A 21,411-nucleotide genomic window follows, 5' to 3' on the forward strand; every position below is an offset into this window, starting at 1 on the left:
CAGGAGATTGTAACAGAGGAAATTGACTAGCCCTGTGAACCGATCTTAAAGGTTCGGTTCAGAGTGGCTATTTTTGTAATGGTCCCTGATCAAGTCTAGCTTCCAATATTTTTTTAAAATATAATACCAAATCTCTTGGAAGATAATGGTAGTCAAATAAAGAAATCCACTCTTCCTACAGAAACACCACTTTTCTGGGAGTAACTCATTATGTTGAGGCTGGTGTCTATCCGGTGAAGTCACTTTTGCCAGTGCACACAGCGGCCCATCTCAGACTGTTCTAAGCATCCCTCCTACTTCTTGGTAGATAGAATCGTTTCCTTTTAGTAAATATTTGGATGTGCTGAAGCAAGCACATTCTTCTGTGCTTTATGTCTGAGCTGGGGACAGTTGAGGAGGGTTGTGTATCTGTGTGTGGTTGGCTTGTTCTGCCTTTCCCTTCCCTCTGAAATCACCTTTTGGAAATAGAGCTTAAATAGGGACAGGAGCTGGAGGAAGAAGGTATATTCAAAGCACCATTTCTGTTTTACCCAGAAAAAAATGGCAGACCTTGTGGGAAAACAGAGGATGATTCTGAGAAATGACCTTGAGAGCCTTGAGCTGGAAGATGTTTTTGCTGAGATGGCCATTGGCACACCTGTGCCACTCTGGATAAAGGCTTGTTGTAACTGAACAAGAATCGACTCCTTCTCCTTTTCTGCCTGAGCACACAGTTCTAACACATTTGCCAGCTTTTCTCACAGCCATTTGTCTGGGATCCAGCCAATGGAACATGGGCAGAACCGATTCGTGACACTCCTGGGCATGTGGTAGTGATAATTTCCATCTCCACCTGTGTTTTTTGTGGCCTTTTTTCTCCTCTCTGTCTGTGTGAGATCTCCCCTGCCTTTCTCTCATAAGGACACTTATGATTTAGGACCCACTTCTATCCACTAAAATGCGCTTGTCTTGAAACTCTTGATTTAATTACAACTGCAAAGCCCTTCTTCACAATAAATTCAGCTTCACAGAACCCAGGGTTTGGGACATGGATATATTTGGGGGGATAACTATTCAACTGCACTGCACGTGGCTTAGAACAATTCCTGGTCTACATCAAGCACTCAGGGAATATTATCTATTCTTCTTCTCTCTAAAAGAGGGCCGGCTCTTTTGTAACTGCCTGTTCATTAGTACCTTTATGTACATGAGATTGAGACCTCTTGTCTTCCCGACTCCTCTCAAATACTTGTCTGGCGAGCTTGTTGATTCTACTCTCTTCTCTCTGTGCCTACTATTAGTTCTTTAGCTCAAGTGCTCATCTGGAGTGGGGGTGTTCTTTCCTCCAGCTCTTTGTATTTCCAATTTGTGCTCTGTATTGCCTCCTGATAGGGTTTTCTAATGTACATTCCCTGTTTAAAACTTCTAATGGATTTCTGTTGCTCGCAATAATAGCAATAACCGTCAAAACTGGTGTTCACATCATTCCCATTTCACTGGTGGGGAAACTAAGGCTCAGAAAAAATTAAATGAAATATCCAAGACCATGGAGTTTCATCATTAGCAGGTACTGATCTCAAGACCAGGCCCTCTGAATCTGTGCTCTGAACTCCAGAGCTTAGCTTGCCATTTGAAACCTTCCTTTTCCACGTATTTTCCTGATTTTCCTTGATATTCGCTCATCACACCACCCATAACTTACCAAGCTCTGCAACGATTCCATGACTTTCCAATTTTATTGTTTCTGCCAGGAGGGGTTATTCCTTTATTTTTCCTTGACCCCCCCCTTCTATTTTTTGAAGACTCCAAAACAGTTATTCTGTTAAGAGTCTATAGACCCCATGGAGAATTAGGGGTTCACTTTCCAACATTTTCATTGCATTTTACAGATGTCTCCCTTACTGTACTTAATACATCTCTCCGGACCAAACATCTCATTAATTTGAATACCCCCAAAGCCCCTTTACTTAAGCTTATCTCTGCCCACAAATATTCTCCTCATTACTCGACATTTTCCCAAACCCCACCCATCATCAAGGCTAAATTCTATTTCCTCCACCATACCTACCTCTACCTCTACTGTCCCAAGCCTCACCTTGACAGTTTACAGACTTTATTGATGTTGTCTGTAGACTTTGCCTATGCAATAATCAAATATTTATCTGATAATAAAGCAAGTCTACATACATTATTCTATTTTTAATGTTTCAAAAAATAAAGTGTGATGAAAATGAAACTTTGTTTCAGAGAAGTACACCAATGATTACAAAATGAAACTTGATAACAGACATATATTAGAGTCGAGGAGTTGTTCTGCAATATTAAGTTCTTCCTGTTTTGACAGTAATAGAACTGTTAAGTGAGCATACTGTACTTCTGCATGGAATAACGACTACATTTAACCTGCTCCCTTGCAGCTATGGGGCCATGTGTTGAAGTTCTGGACCATGAATTACAAGTGGAATTGTAGTGTGATAGCTTTTGAGAGCCTTTATTTTAAGAGACAGTGTTTATACACACTTTGCTTTCTTCTTTGTCTTTACTTTCTGGAATGTGAATGCCACCGTCTTGGAAAGTGAGGTAAAAAAACTGATAACAGAAGCCTAGAGTTTCTGCTGGTTTAGTGTTTTGCCCAAGTTCATGTAGTTGGTAAAAGGTGGATGTGGCATGTTTTTTGCACATTGTTCACAATAACCAAGACACAAAAGCAACCTAAATGTCTATTGATGGATGGATGGTTGAAGAAAATGTAGTACATACAGTAGAATATTATTCAGTCTTTAAAAAGAAGGCTATCCCACTATTTACAACAAAATGGGTGAACCTGGAGCACATTATGTTACATGAAATAAGCCAGCCACAGACAGACAAATAATGCTAGCTGCCATACACTTATGACATATAAAACATCTAAAAGAGTCAAACTCATAGAGGCAGAGAGTGAAATGGGGGTTTCCAGGAATTGTCAAGAGGGGGAATCAGAGACACATTAGTCAAAAGGTACAAAGTTTTGGTTATAGAAGATGAGTAAGTCTACTATACTATTAACAGTATACTATTAAGTATACTATTTTATACTGAAAATTTTACTAAAGTGTTGATATTAAATAAGTGTTCTTACCACATACCCTCCCCCCCAAAAAAAAGAGGACAGGAGGAAACTTTTAGAAGGATAGATAAATTTATGCATAGATAAGTCTCTGCATAGGTTTCATGGGTTTTATCTCTAAACTCATCAAGTTGTATATTTTAGATATATGTAACTTTTTGTATGTCAATCATACTTAAAGTGGTATCAAAAAAATAGTAGTGGATTGACGTTGGATCTCTGACTCTTTCTGCTATCCACAGCTTCCCTTCTAACGCAGCCAATTCACCATGAATGGAACAGCAGAGAAGGTGCCCCCTGTTGTAGAGATTTATTGGAAGAAAGGAGAAGCCCTTCCTACCTTACGCCCTGCCATGACTGCCTACAGAGCATGTGTGTTTCCTGCGCTTTGTGGGGAGTGGGCGAGCCACGGTGATAATGGGTTTGGGGGGAACAGAACCTTAAGTCTCTCACAGTCTTGCATAAAAATGGAAATTATCTGGATCCTATTAGTGTTCTCAGCAGTTATAAAAGCCCTGCTGACTTTTTGTTGGCTTTGAGAGAGGGCTCTCTTTGTCCTGCTCGTAGGAAGATATGTTCCTCTGCAGAAGTTTGGATAGAGCTCTGGTTTCCAAATTGGGGCTTCTGGAAAGATGTTTCAGGGATTCTACAAACATTTGCTTTAAATATCCTTTCCATTTTTACCTTAACCATTATAACAGTAAAGGTAAATAATGCTAGCTGCCGTAACAACGTCCCAAACCTTAGTCACTGAACACAGTAAGAGTTTATTTCTTGCTCTTCCAAATCCATTAAGAATATTCCTGTTCTACAAGTAACCTTGGAAATGGTCCTTTGGGAGCCCAGGCTTTTTTCCATCTCATGGCTCTGTCCACCTCTCTGGTCCTCTGAGTGCTTTCCGGCCAGTGGGCTTTGAGGAAAGGGCTGGGGGGTTGCCTGTAGCAGCAGGTCTGCAGGTGGCGGGTCCAGGACTGGTGCAATCAGTTCAGCTCTCGTTTCATTGGCTGGATCTCAGATGATGGCTGCAAAGAAGGCTGGCGAATGTGGTGGGGCTGTGTACCAGGCGGAAAAGGAAGAGGAGCTGATTTTTGTTAAGAACACAGCTAGCTATCTTTATTATAATCACTAAAAAAAAAACCTCTTTGAAAACCACAGTTTCCTGATATGTTGTCAGTGTTAACTTGTTATATTGCAGACTTTGGAATTAAACTTCTTTTGCTCTGCTTAATTAAAGATATCCAAAGGTTGCATGAGAGGCTGTTACAAAACCATCCATCACCACGTGCAGTGATTTATCTGCGGAAATCACTGTCATCACCTTCAAATATGGTTGCAAAGAGGCCATGTCTGGGTAGCTCACTTGTTTCATCATCCCAACATGCTGAGGTTGCAGGTTCGATCCCTGTTCAGGGTGCATATGACAATCAACCAATGACAGCATGAATAAGTGGAACAACTAATCACTGTTTCTCTCTCTCTCTCTCTCTTATCTTTCTGTCTCTGTCTCTCTCCCTTCCTCTCTCTCTAAAGTCCATAAATAAAAAAAATTTAAGTGGTTGGTAAAAAAATATGAAAATAAATTAGATTCTAAAATTGATGTAAGTCTGCACATCATCTATAATCCTGATTTCATTCATCCAAAAAACTTTCTTGTTCTTAGAGACTGACTTTATGGCATTTAACAGAAATATGAACTTATAAAATACATTTATATCAATAAAATATGTCTCTCTTCTGTTCTAGAGATGTTGAGGTTGCACAGATTTACCTTGTTAAGAAAGGGTTTCATTGCTTAACTAATTAGAAACAGTGGTTATCGAGTCCTCCAGCTCGAGAGTGTGTAATGTTTTCTATTTTTATATGCCACGGAGAGGGAGCTGACTCTGGATTGCGTGCAAGTGGTGCAATGCAAATTACTTAAATTGTTTTCCTCAGCAGAATAGTGAAGTTACATTTCGGAAACTATTGCACAATGTGCTTTCTCAACTTGCCTGAAATCCGTTATTTTAGAAAATCCTATTTTTGAAATCTCTCGAGATATCTACCAGCTGATAATCCATGCTAATCGTTCACACGATTTATTCAAAGTGTTGCAATTAAAGCATACCTTTGCTTGTTCCTAACCAAGCTCATCTCTTTTGCATTAACTATAATGTCAAGTCAGGGGTCTGTTTAATTAAAGAGCTGCTGGCCTGCCCAAGAGAAGCATTGATTCTTTCCTTCCTGGGATTTCTCCTTGATTACAAGCTTTAGAAATCTGCTTTGGGACTTACAGGCTCCCTTGCTGCTCCTCTAATGGAGACACCCCCTACCCGCCTCCTCACTCAGGGGCTGCCTTGGGCATGAAATGCATAGCCAGGCAACTCAGCCATAAATTAGATGTTGCCGAGGCAGGAGGTGCTGTGGCTTTTGTTTTCGGGGTTGCAGTTTGAGGCGAGGGTCATAGTTTCTGTTCTCATGACTGCTAGCAGCAGCTGCAGGGTTTTACGAAGGGAGTAACCACAGACCAGAGTGTGATGGGAGAAATGAACTCAGGTGATCCTGCCCGCCTGGCGCAGCTGAAGCCAGATTGATCTGTGCCTCCCCTGGGGACTCCCTGCAGAGGGCCAGGCCTCAGAGCTATCACTGCCCTCTGCTGGATCAGCTTGGGTGTCCTAGATACAGAGTAGCGACTACTGATGACAGTTAGCTTTACAGAACTGAGCTCTGAGGAAGTGGAGACCACAATACTTATTCCTAATTTGTCTGCATGCAACTCGCTAGCAACAATGGTTTGCTTGGTTTGACACCTGCTTGTACTGGAACTAGTCACATCTGTACAATCTGCTAGCTGTGGGCACTACTTCACTTGGTGTACTTGCCAACATGACCATTTTGGTTTTGAAAGCAGATGCATTTAGATCTGAGACAAGAGAAGATGAAATGGTTTCAGAATGCTGAATTGGGCCTTGGCAACCCTGAAGTGGTGTTTTCATTCAGGGCTGATGTGTCTGTTCAAGTAGACCCAGGAAAGTGCCTTAAAAACCTCCCTTGGAAGTCACTGTTCTTTCTTCACTCTTTGTCTTCAATGTGCAGAGCAGTGTGGAACTAGCACAGTGGCTCTCTCAGAAGCCTGTATTTTGAGCCAAGTGTGTCCTTTACATCCCTCATGTTTCCTCATATTTTCTATCTGTTTATGACCCATACTCCTGTTTACAAAATGCAAGAATGATAATCATGGAATGGCACAGGAGAAAAAAATTAAAGCTATGACATACATCTTCCAAATACTCCTTGGAGAAAACATAGAAAATTCAGATTTAAAAAAATGGGGGGAAATCCAACAACCTTCTGTGTTCCTCTACCCATCCCCCTCCACCCTGCTGAGAGCCTGGGAGGCTGGCCTGCACCAGACACCCCCTTGCCTTCTGACTTGCCCTGGAGTTTTGCTGGTGTGAGTGAGGTCGGGCTATTTATCTCCCAGTGGGGTTGCTGTCAGCTGGCTGTGTGCCCTGACTGAAGGGCACAGTTCTGCCAAGCAGCCCTGTCAACATAGTTCTCCCTCCTCAGGTTCAGGAAATCATTCCTTCTTCCAACTCCTGTTTACCCTGGGCACTTGGACCATCCTTCACCCATGTCTTGCAAACAGTTCCTTAATATACTCTTCTCAAATTAGTTAGTTGAAGAGTTTCATCTCTTTCCTGCTGAAACCCTGGGGAGTACAATTATAATTATTATCCAGAGATAAGCACTGATAAACATTTTGGTGAATTTCCTTAGCTACTTTTATTTATGGTCCCGTGTGTGGGCAACAGATTAAGCCTAATTCTGTGTATGCATCTTTAGATCTTATTTTCCCCAATTAATTATCAATTAATTGTGAGAGTGGTCCCCTGTTAGTAAAATCTTTCACACCCCAGAGTGATTTTTATTGGATACAGTTTGTTCCGCTGCATGGATATGACTTGAATTTATCTTAGGATTCAAGAGCAACTTTGTGATCTATCTTCTTTTCTTCCCTTCCAATTTAGCTGCTCCCTATTTCTTATGATTTGACTGAGCCAGTCTGTTATCACCCCTTTGGGGGTACTACTGTTGGGCACAAATTAAACCAAGTTTCCTCATGGACAATGAAGCCTCTGTATGTATGTTCAGCCTTTCACTCACCTCAGTGGTTACGTGATTTCCCCAAGATTTTATCCTAGTAAATTACAGGGCTGTAACTTAAAGCCATGACTGCTGACTCTAAATCCAGGACTTCTCAACACTAATGTGTTGAGTTTACTGATTTGTACAGCTCAAACTCTACCTCTAACCATGGAAACCACAGTTCTAAGTTAAGAAGGAATGTCAATTAAAAAAAAAAGCGTAGTTCTAAAGAAACAAGCTATCAAGCCATGAAAAGGCAGGGAGGAAATTTGATTGCATTTAACAAAGTGAGAGAAGCCAATCTGAAAAGGCTACATACTGTTTTATTTCAACTATGGGATATTCTGGGAAAAGGCGAAACTGTAGAGACAGAGAAAAGATCTATGGTTGCCAGGGGTTGGGAGGGACAATGAGTCAGAGCACAGGGGAATTTTAAGGCAGTGAAACTATGCTGTATGATACCACAATGGTGGAGACATAGCGTAACACATTTGCCGAAATCCATAGAATGTACAACAACAAGAATGAAGTATAGTGTAAACTGTGGACTTTGCATGATAATGATGTGTCAGTGGGGGCTTATCAATAGCCACAGATGTGTCACTCTGCTGTGAGTAGTAAGGGAGGTGGTGCATGTGTGGAGGCTGGAGGTATATGGGAACTTCTGGGATTTTTTTGGTTCTTTTTTTCTCTAAAGGCCTAAACCTACTCTAAAAAGTCTTTTTTAAAAATGTGTTTCCTTCTAAACAAGAATAGTATTAATTTTCAGTGCCAACAGAGTTGTCATGTCTGACTCTAGTCTTCCTTTAAGAAAATGGCCAGCTTCTCTCCTTTATCACAAATATGTACACTAAATTGACATTCCCATCTCTGGGGCTTTCTCACTGGAAACCTATTTCCCTATTGTTATTTTAAAGCAGCGTCAGAGTTGGTCTCCTCCATTCAGATAATGTGGACACATGATCAATTATAAACTGTATCTAACTTGGAAGGTGTTTCCTTGTTGAAGAGGGCTGTACCCAAGCCTTATGGTGAAAATATGAGGTCATTTTTATTTTTAAAGCCCTGGAGATTTAGAGACATAAATTAGGAGCTTAGCTTGAGACTTTCGAAATCCTAAAATCAATCCAGGCATCCATCCTGCGTGACAGGACGTTTCTATTACGTCCAGGATTAGATGCGCAGCTGTGGGTAGGCTGTATCCGCTTAATCGGACTCTTTGTTCCAGATACACTATGCATATCTTTCTTTAATGTAGCAGTCAATTACAGAAACTTAAGGGTCAGAGCTTTGAAATGTCTATGTGTTAACTGATTTTCGTTTAAACAGTGTAAGGAAGTAGTCTTCACTAGAAATGTGGTTAGGTTGTTCAGGTTGGTTGCTCAAAAACTGACCACTGAGGCTGTCATGTAAACAGGAGTCTTATGTACACACATTTTCTGAGTGTGGATGATTTCAGAAATGCATCTAGGATTAGTGACTACTTTGTGATGTGTGAGCCCTATTGTGTATACTGACCATTCGTACTTGCATTCATACTTCCTGGTCACCAGGCGTTATGGCAATGATGTTTTAGAAATTGGGTCACCTCCTGACTTGTAGAATTGGGCCTTCCGGAACACAGAGGTTTGTTTTTTCTTTAGTTTTCTGAGCTAGAGCCACAGGCAGCTCTTGTTATTTACATATAAGGGGGAGGGGAGAGTTGTTGAGGGGATAACACTGGCTCATCCTAAAATCATTTTCTTTTGGGTTTAGAGTTCATTGTTTATTTTTTAGATAGGAAATACTCTTTCTTTTACCTCATTTTCTTTGGGTCAATTTTCAATAAATTCTATTACTTGAGCATACTGGGAAGAGGCAGCAGAGGCATTTCTGAAACATGCAAGGTGACTGGAAGTGAATGAGACATTGGCTATGAACATCGCCGTGTTACTCGTATGTGTAGGTAACTTAATTCCGCGATGTTTGCTCACTGTGCTGTCTTTTAAAAAGTTGTATGCTAGATAATAAAGGAAATAAATAAAATTCTGGTTCTGCCATCAATGTGCTTTTGTACATACAAGCTGGGAGTAGGGTGACCAACGGTCCCTGTTTGCTTGTGTGTGGGGGTTCCCAGGGATGTGAAATTTTTCGTTTAAAGGTAGTAGGAGTTGTTCAGTTTAGCTCAGGAGAGTAGCTGTGACCAGGGGGAGGGTGGTTTGTCTCAGTGGCCTGGGCCAGGCATATACTGCAAAATGCAGAATGTTGGGGACAGTGAGCAAAAATCTTGGGTCACAGAAAGGGCCAGAGCAGGGTTGAGTAGAGAGGCTGAAGATTAATGGCCGAGTCCAAGTGTTCGAGAGTGAGGCTGTGTCCTTGTGTAGAGCCAAATGAAATTAGAACAAGCTAGGCCTGTCCTAGATGGATAATGAGAAGTGATTTTCCCAGAATTTCCAGAAGAGCTTGGCTGCTGTGGGTTTTTTTCTGCTGCAGGGATGAGCTCCGGCATTGACAGGAAGCCAGCACTTGCCTTCAGGGGAGTAGGCTGTTTCCATCCTATGCAAGGGATGAAGTAAGTGTTTCATCCCAATAACGAACTCTCATTTCTTATTTTCATTTTTAAAAAGCACTGAGTATTTTACTTTATGAATACACAGAAGAATTGGGTGGTATTATATGACACTCCTAAACGTACCCTAAAAGTCGCCCTCTCCCACAGATGATGTGGTCTGACAGATGGTGGTGGTCTTTTCCTGTCCTCCTTGTCCACGAGAAGAGAGGCTCAGATTCCCTCTGGATCCAAGTAGGTGGGATTCTTCTTCAACCCCAAGGCCTATCCCCATCTGTGGGCAGGAGGGGAGGTGCCCTGAACTCATGGTACTTTTTTTTTTTTTTTTTTTTTTGTATTTTTCTGAAGTTGGAAACGGGGAGGCAGTCAGACAGACTCCCGCATGCGCCCGACCAGGATCCACCTGGCACGCCCACCAGGGGGCGATGCTCTGCCCATCTGGGGCGTTGCTCTGTTGCAACCAGAGCCATTCCACCACCTGAGGCAAAGGCCACAGAGCCATCCTCAGCGCCTGGGCCAACTTTGCTCCAATGGAGCCTCGCTGCGGGAGGGGAAGAAAGAGACAGAGAGGAAGGAGAGGGGAAGGGGTTGAGAAGCAAATGGGTGCTTTTCCTGTGTGCCCTGGCCGGGAATCGAACCCAGGACTCCTGCACACCAGGCCAACGCTCTACCACTGAGCCAACCAGCAGGGCCTAACTCATGGTACTTTTACTCAGCATATGACGTTAACTAATTCAAAAATGTAAAATATGGGAGTAGTGGGAATATTCTAAGTCAGAGAAAATAGGGGTAAAGAAAAAAGAATTACGGATCTAGGAGTGAGTCCAGAAAGTACATGCCAAGAGGTTCCACAGGAGGGATGGACAAGGGCCACATGTTGGTTCTGTACCTGGAGAGAAACATTTCTATTACATGCGTCATTGTCCACAAGACGAGAACTGACCATTGACAGAAGAGAAGCACCAGGCTTCTCTGTACAAGGCAAGAGGGCAGTTTTCTCATTGGGTCTTCTAAAGGAGGACACTTTGAACTATAATGAATAACATCAGTAGTACCTTGGTGAGCATTTCATAGAAGTGTTTCTCATAACATTCCTCAGATAAAGGCTAATGTTATAGCTCCACAGCTTGATTGGAAAAAATTCCTACCTTAAGTTTATTTTAACAGAACAAAGTGAAATATAGTTATTGCATTACCAAACAAAAATAAGTAAAGATAAAAGGTAGAAAGAACTCATCTCTACTGGTCTGGATCAATTCAAGGATAGATTTTAGAGTATTCAGAGAATGTCTGGATTTTCTGTCCTTCAGACAACTCTCCATAATGATGTTTCCCAAGCAAGCATTTGAAGTAGTGAACACAATGCATTTGATGAGATTCTATCTGACAAATACTTCCTGGAATTCACTCTGCTATGTGGACGATTTATGCCTATACCCTGCTGGCTAGAATTCCTCAGGCAAATGTGGAGAATTCAGACATGGGTATCACAGATGAGTGGATGAGTAGAGGGCTTTTACTGGACATAGGCCAGGGGATGGTTGTGGCTGTGCCAAAGAGTTTCTTACAATTCCATTCTGTTCCCACATGTGGCTGAACAGAACAGCCCAGCATTCTGTATCTGGAGAATAGTATGGTAAGAATTTAGGTATGCAAAAAAAAGTTCAGCTCTTTTTGAGTTCTCTAGGTCCATGGAGAACTGAGGACCTTTTATGACTAGGCTTCAGATACATTTTTTCAGCTGCACTTTGACACTGTTCTTCTCAAAATCACCTAGGTATGGTACCTGGGATCTCTGCCTAATTCACTCTGACTTTTACGTTTGTCCTAAGAGCATTGCTAAATGTCCCCAACATTGAGTAGTTTGGCTTATATTTTTTCCAGATCTCTCTCTCTCTCTCTCTCTCTTTATTATCTCTTTTCTCCCCTTCCTTCTTCTTTCCTTCCTCCCTTCCTTCCCTCTCTCCCTCCCTCCCTCCCCCTTCCTTCCCTCCCTCCTTCTCTTCCTCCCTCTCTCCCTCCCTTCCTTCCCTACCATCATCCTTTTCTTCCTGCCTGGCTGCCTCCCCTCACTCCACCCTAATCCATATCTTTTTTTTTTTTTTTTTAGATTTTATTTATTTATTTTTAGAGAGAGAAGAGAGAGAAAGAGAGAGAGAGAGAGAAGGAAGAGAGAAGCAGGACACGTCAACTCCCATATGTGCCTTGACCAGGCAAGCCCAGAGTTTTGAACCGGTGACCTCAGTGTTCCAGGTCGATGCTTTATCCACTGCGCCACCGCAGGTCAGGCTCCCTAATTCATATCTAATGTACAGACTCTCTCAGGGCTTTAAAGTAAAGTTCCATTTTCTCCACCTGCCATGACACTATTTTGTACCCCAGACTTTCAACTCCTCATAGTTTCTACCACTTTTCACAATTAAATTTTCAAGCCCATATTTTTGCACAATTATATATTAATGAACAGATGTGAACACAAACATAATTGCTTATATAATTTATTTTAGTCTAGTGACTCTTGATTCCAGCCAGTCTGAAGACAATTCTATATTAACGATGGTTTGGGGAGGGTTAAACTGTTTTTATCCTTTCCTGTCCCTGGATATGAGCTCTATGCCCTTGTTAGTAATTTTATCTTAGGATGGGATGCTTAGCACATTGTACACAATTTCCTATTGATTTTTAAATGTTTTTATAATCCACAGAAGCTATATGTTCCCATGTTATTGGTGAAAAATTGACTTTTGGGGAAATATTTTTATTAGAGGTAGAGATACTTTGAATCTCATGTGTTATGAGACATTTTCTTTACATGGCAATTTTTCAGCAATTGTTTTATTGATAGTCCATATTTCATGTCTAATTTTGTCAAGGGATATACTCTTCAGAGTACTCTTGACCAAATTTCTGGTGTCCCATTGATCACCTTGAAGCTTACGTCTCTTCTGTTGTGGAGTTGGCAACTGGTTCCTCTATGAATTAACGCCCCTGAATGCCGCTCTCGTTGCTGAGCAGTGTCTTTAACGTCTTTGGCATTTCTAGCTAACCTTTGTTGTTGTTGTTATTTTTATCATGTCTTTGAAGCATTTATTTTGGATCTTAAATTTCAGGTTTTCAGCATTTGTCCTTTTAGAGACTGTGTCACAAGGCTGGACTCTCATACTTGAAAATGATTAGTGTTTATCACTTTACAACTGTTGGATAGTTCATCACCTGTTCTGCTTCTAGCTGATTCTATAAATTCAGATTTTTAATACCTACCTGCATCAAAACATTTTGAAGTATTGTAGCAACTAAATGAATCATGCAATGAGGAAGTGGTTCTAACAACTTGTTTGTGGTTACCGTTGTCAAGGAAACCATTTCCTTATAGAATGTTTAACAACAGCCCAGTTTTGTTTTTTGTTTGTCTTCTTTTTTTTCATGCCCCTAAAAACAAAGCTTGTCTAGGAGCTCGGAGAACAAAGTGTCCAATGAGATGAACCACAGACCAACTAGCAAGTTAGGAGAATGCACTAGATACAAAATGCTAGCCCTGAGTTGAGGAATTATTTTGTAATACAGGAATGAAACTCAAGAAGGATTTGCATGCTCAGAGTGTGGCAGGGTGGGGTGGGAGGAAGATTTCCTTGAAGCAAGTTCAAGGTCCCACTGTGTTCTCAGAGCACACTGTGTACATTTTTAGGAGAACTGTTTCATTAAACAAACAGCCAGCCTCATCTGTGCCAGTCACAAACTCCTAGGATGGACTTTTCAACAGACTTGATAACATAATCAGTGGGAGGTTTGCATATATCGCCCAATGATAAACTTGAATTCCAAAGGCAACAGGGGCTGCAGAAAATGGAAAGCCTGTTTTGGGGGTTGTCCAATTTATGTTAGATTTTACTTTAAGAGAAAAGGTATGAGTTCTGGTGCATGCTGGCACTAAAGCTCCTTTAGAGAAAAACAAGATCCTAAAATGCTGATAATGGATAAAGTGCATTTTCTTTTAGTTCTTTCTCAAGGTCCAAACATGTAGAACAAGACCCTAAGATAGAAAGATGATGCTGGTTTGGACACTGTGACTTTTAATTCTGAAATTTTGCGTTCCCATTTATAAGTGTGAATATAAAATGTAAGATGAGGAGAAAGTTGAATTTTAGGTGAATGATTTTACAGAGGAAAGCAGGTAAACTGAGCCTCATTGGAGCTATACAATCGAAGAAAAGTGAATATAATATTTAAGAGATAGACAATTTGAAATGTTAGAAGTCAGCTGAAAGTCTAAATTGTAAGAGATAATTTCCAAATAGATTCTGATTTCTGGAAAAGATACTTTCTTCCTTGGTTAACAGTTTCTTTTTTTCTATTTTAGAAACTATTAAACTAATTAATTATGTCAACAAAAAATTGAGTTTATAATTCTCTCCTCCCTTTACTTGATGTTTACAAATAACGGTAGCATACAACACAGTAAAATGTTCACACTATTTTTTCTTTTACAATTTGCTACAGAGAAAATGTTTAGACATCCTAAGATGTCCAAAAATACATCTCATCCCAATACCCCTTGCAACATCATTTTAATAAGTATTTTAGTGCAGAGTGATAGGACAAGCAAAAATAGAATTAGTATATGTTAAGGGCACAATGACTGACCTCATAAAAGAGAATGCTTATAAGAAAGCAAATGAGAAATGAACTGAAGGAGGAGACTAAGGAATCATGCAATTAACTTTAGATCCCAGTTCAGGTTGTACAAAAACGGCCTGATCCAGTGCTTAACATGCAGGGATTTAATTTTTCTTCTTCCATTACTCCTCCCCTCGCCCTGCCAACCATAATTTTCAGATTTCTTATATTTCATGTTCTCGTAGTGTTTCCATTTTCCAATTAGTCAATCTAAGAGCATGAGAATAACAAAAATAGTGACGAGTCTGGAAATCAGATTATATGAACCTCAGTTAAAACAACGGAGGGCATGCATTTGGAGGGCTGTCACGTAGAAGAGGAAGTGAACCTATTATGTGTGGCCTTCACAGATGGAACTAGAATCAGTGGGCAGAAGGACTATCACAGGAGACACTCAAGTCCTCCAAGTTGCTCAAAATGAACTGGGATGCAGAGAACTAATCTTTATCGGAGGTCCACTTAGCTCATTCCTTGCCCTGTGTTGTACTTTAGGTCCCTTGTGGGGCGAGACTTTAGGGGTTTCATTGCATCAACTCTTTTTCCTCACATGGCTTTTCCCCTTAGAGTAGATATTCTCATGTCTCTCCTCCTCCTAATTTCCTTATCATCCATTCATTGCATCTAAGAGAGAACAGGCACCAGGTCCTATGGATTAGATCTCCTCACTGTCTCTTGAGCCTGTCCTTCTTTCCATCCTTCCTACTTCCCACTCCATCCCGGTTCCTGTTCCCCTTCGAGATGTGAGCCCCTCGAGGGAGTGGGTTGCCTTTATTTATTTATTTATTTCTATTTAGTTTCTCGTGCACACACAGATGCCTACAGGTTAAATGCATATGCACACACATATACAAAATTTCTGTATTTCTTTTCTCCCTCTCTTAAAATAGTAGTACCTGTCCTGCTCATGTGGGAGGACCATGATGAGACTGATAAAATAATGAAATCACATTCTGTTGCAGCTGTTTTATAACCTCCCTAGTTTTTTATTTTTCTAGTTCCAATTTTATGAATCCAAGTAAATGCACAAAATGTTAGAGTCAAGGGAGAAAGATTAGAAGAGGGAATAACAGGACTAAGTATAAGAAATAAAATTTGGCCTGTATTTGCGATCTCAAATCGGACTTTTCTTCTTTCTTATTTGTTTCAACTTTCTTCCCATTTAATCTCTAATTGTTCTGACATTTGGAATGCCAGACACATGAAATGAACTTTGTCTCGTGAACCCTGATGCCTAGCTCTGCAGTCTGACTCCGCATCAGCAGTCTGGACACACCTAAGTCTTGTGATGCTACCACATCACAGTCAGGTGAGGAACAGGCCGAGCCTAAAGTCCATCAGTGGAACCCTGAGAGATACCCTTGGGTTTCTCTCTAAAAGCATTTGGCTTTTTATTTTTTATTTATTGATTGATTTTTAGAGAGAGAGCAGGGAGAGAGAGAGGGAAGAAGACAAACATGGATTTGTTGTTCCACTTATTTATGCATTTGTTGGTTGATTTTTTTTAATCTCACCTTTTTAAAATTTTTTTATTGGTTGTTTTTAGAGAGACAAAGAGAGGAAGGGGAGAAAGGAGGGAGAGAGAGAGGCACTCATTTATTGTTCCACTTAGTTGTGCACTCATTGGTTGCTTCTTGTGTGTGCCCTGACCAGGGATTGAACCTGCAACCTTGGCGTATCAAGATGATGCTCTAGCCAACTGAGCTATTGAGCCAGGGAAAAACATTTGACTTTTTAAAAATGTCTGTATTCTGATTATATTATGTAGCCAGTTACTCATTTAGGAAAAATATGTCATATGCCAGTAATGCAAAGCGTATTTACTTTATCAGTTATTCCATTGCTGCCTTGTAATGATTGGGGATGGAGTGGGGTGAGGTGGTATGAGAAAACCAAAAATAACATGTGTTCAACTCTTTCCAATTTATTTAAAATTTCCAATTAATCTAACAGGCATTTGCTTTGGTTATTACTTTCCAACTCGACATTTTCTATCCCTGTGTCCATACTATTTGGTGTCTCTTTCCATCTTTCTCTTTTCAATCCAAATTAAAGAATTATTTCTTGCTCATTCTCTGCATATCAAACTTAGCATCTCTCTAGTGGTTTCTGAATTCACAGGCATAGAAGTGCTCTTGAGGAAATTTCACCTTCAAAGTTTGTGTTCATGGAAGGCTTAAATCCAAAACTTCACTTAGAACTCTTGGGCTCAGGATCATATATTTTTTTTTCCTCAGTAGTTCATCCCAGAGTTGGATAATAAAAAATTGCATGTAATGTAATAAAGCCAACTCTAGATTATTAAGAAAAAAAAATATTTGGGCACAGAAATCTCAAACTTCAACTATGTCAACCGTATACTGAAAATTAGGCAGAACATTCAAGTCAGGCATGAGCAATCATCTTTCTAAACTTATCCAGTGTTCTCTGCCAACTCCTGATTATGTGGGGGTTGCTATTCTGTGTTTTAGATTCTCTGGGGGGTCTCCTAAGGTCATGTTCTGTCTTAGGATTCAGGTTTCTGTGCTTAAAGAAGAGGCCAGATTCCAGGCTGCTACTTCTAAAGAGGATAGGGAAGAAATACCCCGACTCCCTGTGTCATGCGAAGCTGGTATGGGCCGGCTCTCCCTTGGGTCAGATAAAGTGGCAACTAAACTGCCTGACGTTGGAAATGTTCCGGAAAGCACCACCTTACCTTGGTCTGATAAATCTCCTCCAGTGTGTTCCATGCGGGGACTAGAAGACCGTTGTTGAAACAGTCCAGGCAGGGCCAGCCCTGGTCAGTGTTACATAATACACATTAAGCACCTGACTCCAAGTTTGTAAGTGTTTATCCAGTGAAGGGCTGTTTCTTTCTTTTTTTTTTTTTTTCATTTTTCTGAAGCTGGAAACAGGGAGAGACAGTCAGACAGACTCCCGCATGCGCCCGACCGGGATCCACCCGGCACGCCCACCAGGGGCGGTGCTCTGCCCCCCAGGGGGCGATGCTCTGCCCATCCTGGGCGTCGCCATATTGCGACCAGAGCCACTCTAGCGCCTGAGGCAGAGGCCACAGAGCCATGCCCAGCGCCCGGGCCATCCTTGCTCCAATGGAGCCTCGGCTGCGGGAAGGGAAGAGAGAGACAGTGAGGAAAGCGCGGCGGAGGGGTGGAGAAGCAAATGGGCGCTTCTCCTATGTGCCCTGGCCGGGAATCGAACCCGGGTCCTCCGCACGCTAGGCCGTCGCTCTACCGCTGAGCCAACCCGCCAGGGCGAAGGGCTGTTTCTTGTGACAGAAGAGAGGTCAATTTAGTTTACCTGATTGGCTAAATTAATTAATGCAAATGGACCATGGTTGTGACTTAAAGAAGATGTTCATGAAAGACAATAGTAATGAAAGGAGGGAACAGTGCTACACATCTGGGTAAAGATGCTGAGAACCCCAGCAGAAATGCTGAATCAGGATGTTTGGTGAGTTAGGCCCAGGAATATGCATTCTTCTCCAACTCCAATTTTATAGGAAATTTAGACACGGGCCCAGTTGGAATTTTTTCTAACAAAAGAAAGTTTCCTAGAATGGGCTTAAATTTAGTGCTTTCTGGAGACATATGGAATGCCAGTTGCTTGAATGGACAAGTAAATTAGGGACTAAGTAGAATCTGAGTCCTTTGTTACAATTATAGCCTTGCGGTCCCCATGCATCCAAGCCCCAACCTCTGAGCTGGTGCTGCCAGCCCTCAGCTGGACCTTGGAGGATGAGGAGAAGACAGTTAATTAGCAGTGAGGAGACGAGCAATATGATGATGGTAGGAGAGAGCTACTTGAGATGCTCTGGGTTATATCTGGTCTCCCCCTGCTCCCGAAAAAGAGGCAGATTGACATCCCATCTCCTCAGCTGGCTTACAGCATGTGCATGATTGAAAGTAATTTATGGCTCCTTCCCTGGCTCAGCCCCAGAGCGGGAAGGCTGACATTAAAATAGTTCATGTGACAGCACCGTGGCCTCGCAAGAACCTCAGAAGCGCTCCAGATCAGATCAGCTGTCCTTCATTTATCAAAAGTTGGCCAGAGCTCACTCCTCTACCTGGAACGGGTCTAGCCTTCCCCCGCTACGGCAGACAGCGGGTGCATGGATAAGGTTTTGGCGTGAAACCTGGTACACACTTGTAATCTCAGCCTATACATGCAACGTCTCAAGGGCGGAATCCACCTCCTTTTCGACAGTTCCGTGTTAGAATGAGCATTCTCACTGGTGGATTGCACCCCTCCTTCTCCCAATGAAAAAGCGTGTGGTTGGTGCTCAGCGCATGCGCACTTATGCATTCAGCTGGAATCTCCACCTGTACCTTAGGACTGGGGTCAGTCTTCCAGGGAGAAGCTGTGGCGGAAGGGGAAAGCTGAGCCCATGACATTTAACTGAGCTCTGCAGTAAGCGCTCTGCAGCACAAATTGTTCGAGACCTGAAATCATTATCCCCACTTTTTAGATGGGGAAGCTGAGGTTCTGAGATGCTGAACAATGTGCCTAAATTTACATATGCTATAATGTAAGGGAATAACATAGAGGCTGGAGGTAGGGAAGGCACGGAAAAGGAGAGGACTTGAGACTTAGTCATAAAACAAGAGGAACAGATGTGGAGAGGAACGGGGAGAGAAGGGCTCAATGAGTGCACTGCTTAATCTTTCCCAAACCGTAGTTACCGGAAGTTCAGTTAAGCAATCATTTGAAATGTTGATCAGTTACCTATATACTCATTGCTGGTCTAGAGACTTTTCCCTAAATAGCATCACCCCAGAAGCCCAATAGGGGAAATCCTTTGGGCAGAGCTGATCTAGTGCCAGATCGGGCACATTTAAAATTGAATCTGACCAGGGGACAAGACATTCTGTATTGCTGGTGTCCAGTAACTGTGACCCAGTCTGGATAGCGCCCTAGCCCTTCCCTCTCATGTGCTCACCAGGCAAGGGTCGGGTGCCGTTCAGGAGCCATATATCTGTCATTCTCGGTCTGTCATTATCCTACGCCTCTTGCTTCTCACTGACAGCAAGTTCTACCCTGAGTCATGTCATATCACGTGATGCAGTCAGAAAAATGCTCTGCTTGACAAGTGTTCCTGCAACAGTCCCTCAGCATGCTCAGTGATAGATAAAATCAATGTGACAGGAAAGTAGTTGAAATCTAATGATATTTTTCTTCATGGTGTTTTCTTGTACTCAAAATTAAAAGCAACTTTCCAATAGCTGCATTTCTTATATACCTGACCTGAGATGCACTAACCTATTAAATAATCTTTAGCTATCAAGCAAAATTTAGTGCTGCACCCATGAAACATTATGTATTTATTTTTTATTAAGTGAGAGGCGGAGATGCAGACAGACAGGCTCCTGCATGAACCCCAACCAGGATCCACCTGGCAAGCCCCATCCCGGGCAATGCTCTGCCCATCAGGAGCTGCTCTGTTGCTTGGCAACTGAAGCTATTTTAGTGCCCATCCTCAGTGCCTGGGCCAACTTGCTCTAACCAAGCCAAGGCTGCAGGAGGGGAAGAGAGAGATAAAGAGAGAGAAAGGGAGAGGAGGAAGGGTAGAGAAGCAGATGAGTGCTTCTCCTGTGTACTCTGACCGGGAATCAAACCTGGGACTTCCACACACCAGGTCAATGCTCTACCACTGAGCCAACAGGCCAGGGCCATGTGAAACTTTAAAAATGAATAAGTCTTATAATATCAGAAGCCTAAAAGTTATGCAAACAGTAGAGGGGATTACAGTTTGTGGTATCTTTATAGTGCCCTGGAAAGTAAATATTAACTTCATGTTTTCTATTTGGATCTTGTTTTCATTAACCCAGTACTTGAAGACATCAGCAGAGCACAGACTGTGCATTTAATGAAAGTCTGAGAGTTGCCATAGCTTTTACTTATAAAAAAATTTTTGTCATCTGGGAGCACAATAGTGACAAAAGACTAATATGTGTTCTTAAGATCCAAGCACTTGAATTTAACTATATTACAATTATGTTTTTTCTTGGTAGTAGGGAAGAAAGACTCAGAAATACTCTTCTAATAATGGGGGTTTGTATTGTGCTTTAAAAAAAAATTGTGCTCACATTGTTGATCACAAAAATGCTCACTGCTTGTCTCTTCAAAGCTTCTATTAATCCTGGAAACTAACTGCCTGCTTTGATCAGAGCAAAAGAGGGGCGAACTGGGTCAGAATTCTGACTGGAGGTTGTGAAAAACACAGCAAAGCCTGTTTTGGAACTCAAGACACTCAAAATGAAATGAATCTGTTATAAGTGATGGCTTGTACTGAATTACTATAGCTATTCTAGAAGAACATTCGAAATAAATTTTACATTCCTGGTCCTTATACCTTTATCCTTCTGAATTATTAGTGTCACTTGAAGCCTGAGAAGAAAGTCTATATCTGCTTTCTGCAGAGATAAGTTCTCCAGAATAAACAAATAAACTCAGTTAGCTAAAAGAAGCTGACTGACCATTCTATGGATAGAACACTGCAGCCAAATAGAGAGGACGTCACTCTATCCGCCAGCACCTGCTACTGATAAGCCTCTGCCTTTGGACTACAGTTTCCCATCTATAAACATAGAAATTCAGTTTATTTTATTTAAGAGAGTTTATATGACTAATTTGGGGAAGCTACTCAAACATCCATTCATTTGTCCATCCATCCAATGAATATTTTCTAAGCATTTAGTATATATAAGCCACTGGTCATTATAATGGTGAGAGCACAATGGACAGGCTGCCTGATTTCAGGGAGCTGACAGTAGATCAGTGAAGGGTCATGGGAACAGACAGTCACATATGTCACATGTGGTGATGAGATGGGGGGAGGGTGTCAAAGGGAGTGATGTCTGAGCTGAAATCTGGACGCAGAGTGGGAGGAAGTTGAGTCAGCCACAGAGCAGTGTTCTGGGCAGGAAAAACAGCCTAGAGGGAGATGATCACGGGCATTGGGGAACTGAAATGTTGGAGG

At 41.7% G+C, this 21,411-nt stretch overlaps 1 long non-coding RNA gene across 1 annotated transcript; it reads right to left on the minus strand.

Moving 5' to 3' along the window:
- Positions 1–2,278: 2,278 nt before the first annotated feature.
- On the minus strand, positions 2,279–17,249 carry LOC136390780 (uncharacterized). The gene is made up of 3 exons (XR_010748763.1): positions 17,131–17,249; positions 6,675–6,779; positions 2,279–4,140 (listed from the first exon to the last, which is right to left on the minus strand). It is a non-coding gene; the product is annotated as an uncharacterized lncRNA (long non-coding RNA).
- Positions 17,250–21,411: the final 4,162 nt, after the last annotated feature.

This window comes from Saccopteryx leptura, chromosome 2 (genome assembly GCF_036850995.1).
Source record: "Saccopteryx leptura isolate mSacLep1 chromosome 2, mSacLep1_pri_phased_curated, whole genome shotgun sequence".
NCBI classification, from domain to species: domain Eukaryota; kingdom Metazoa; phylum Chordata; class Mammalia; order Chiroptera; family Emballonuridae; genus Saccopteryx; species Saccopteryx leptura.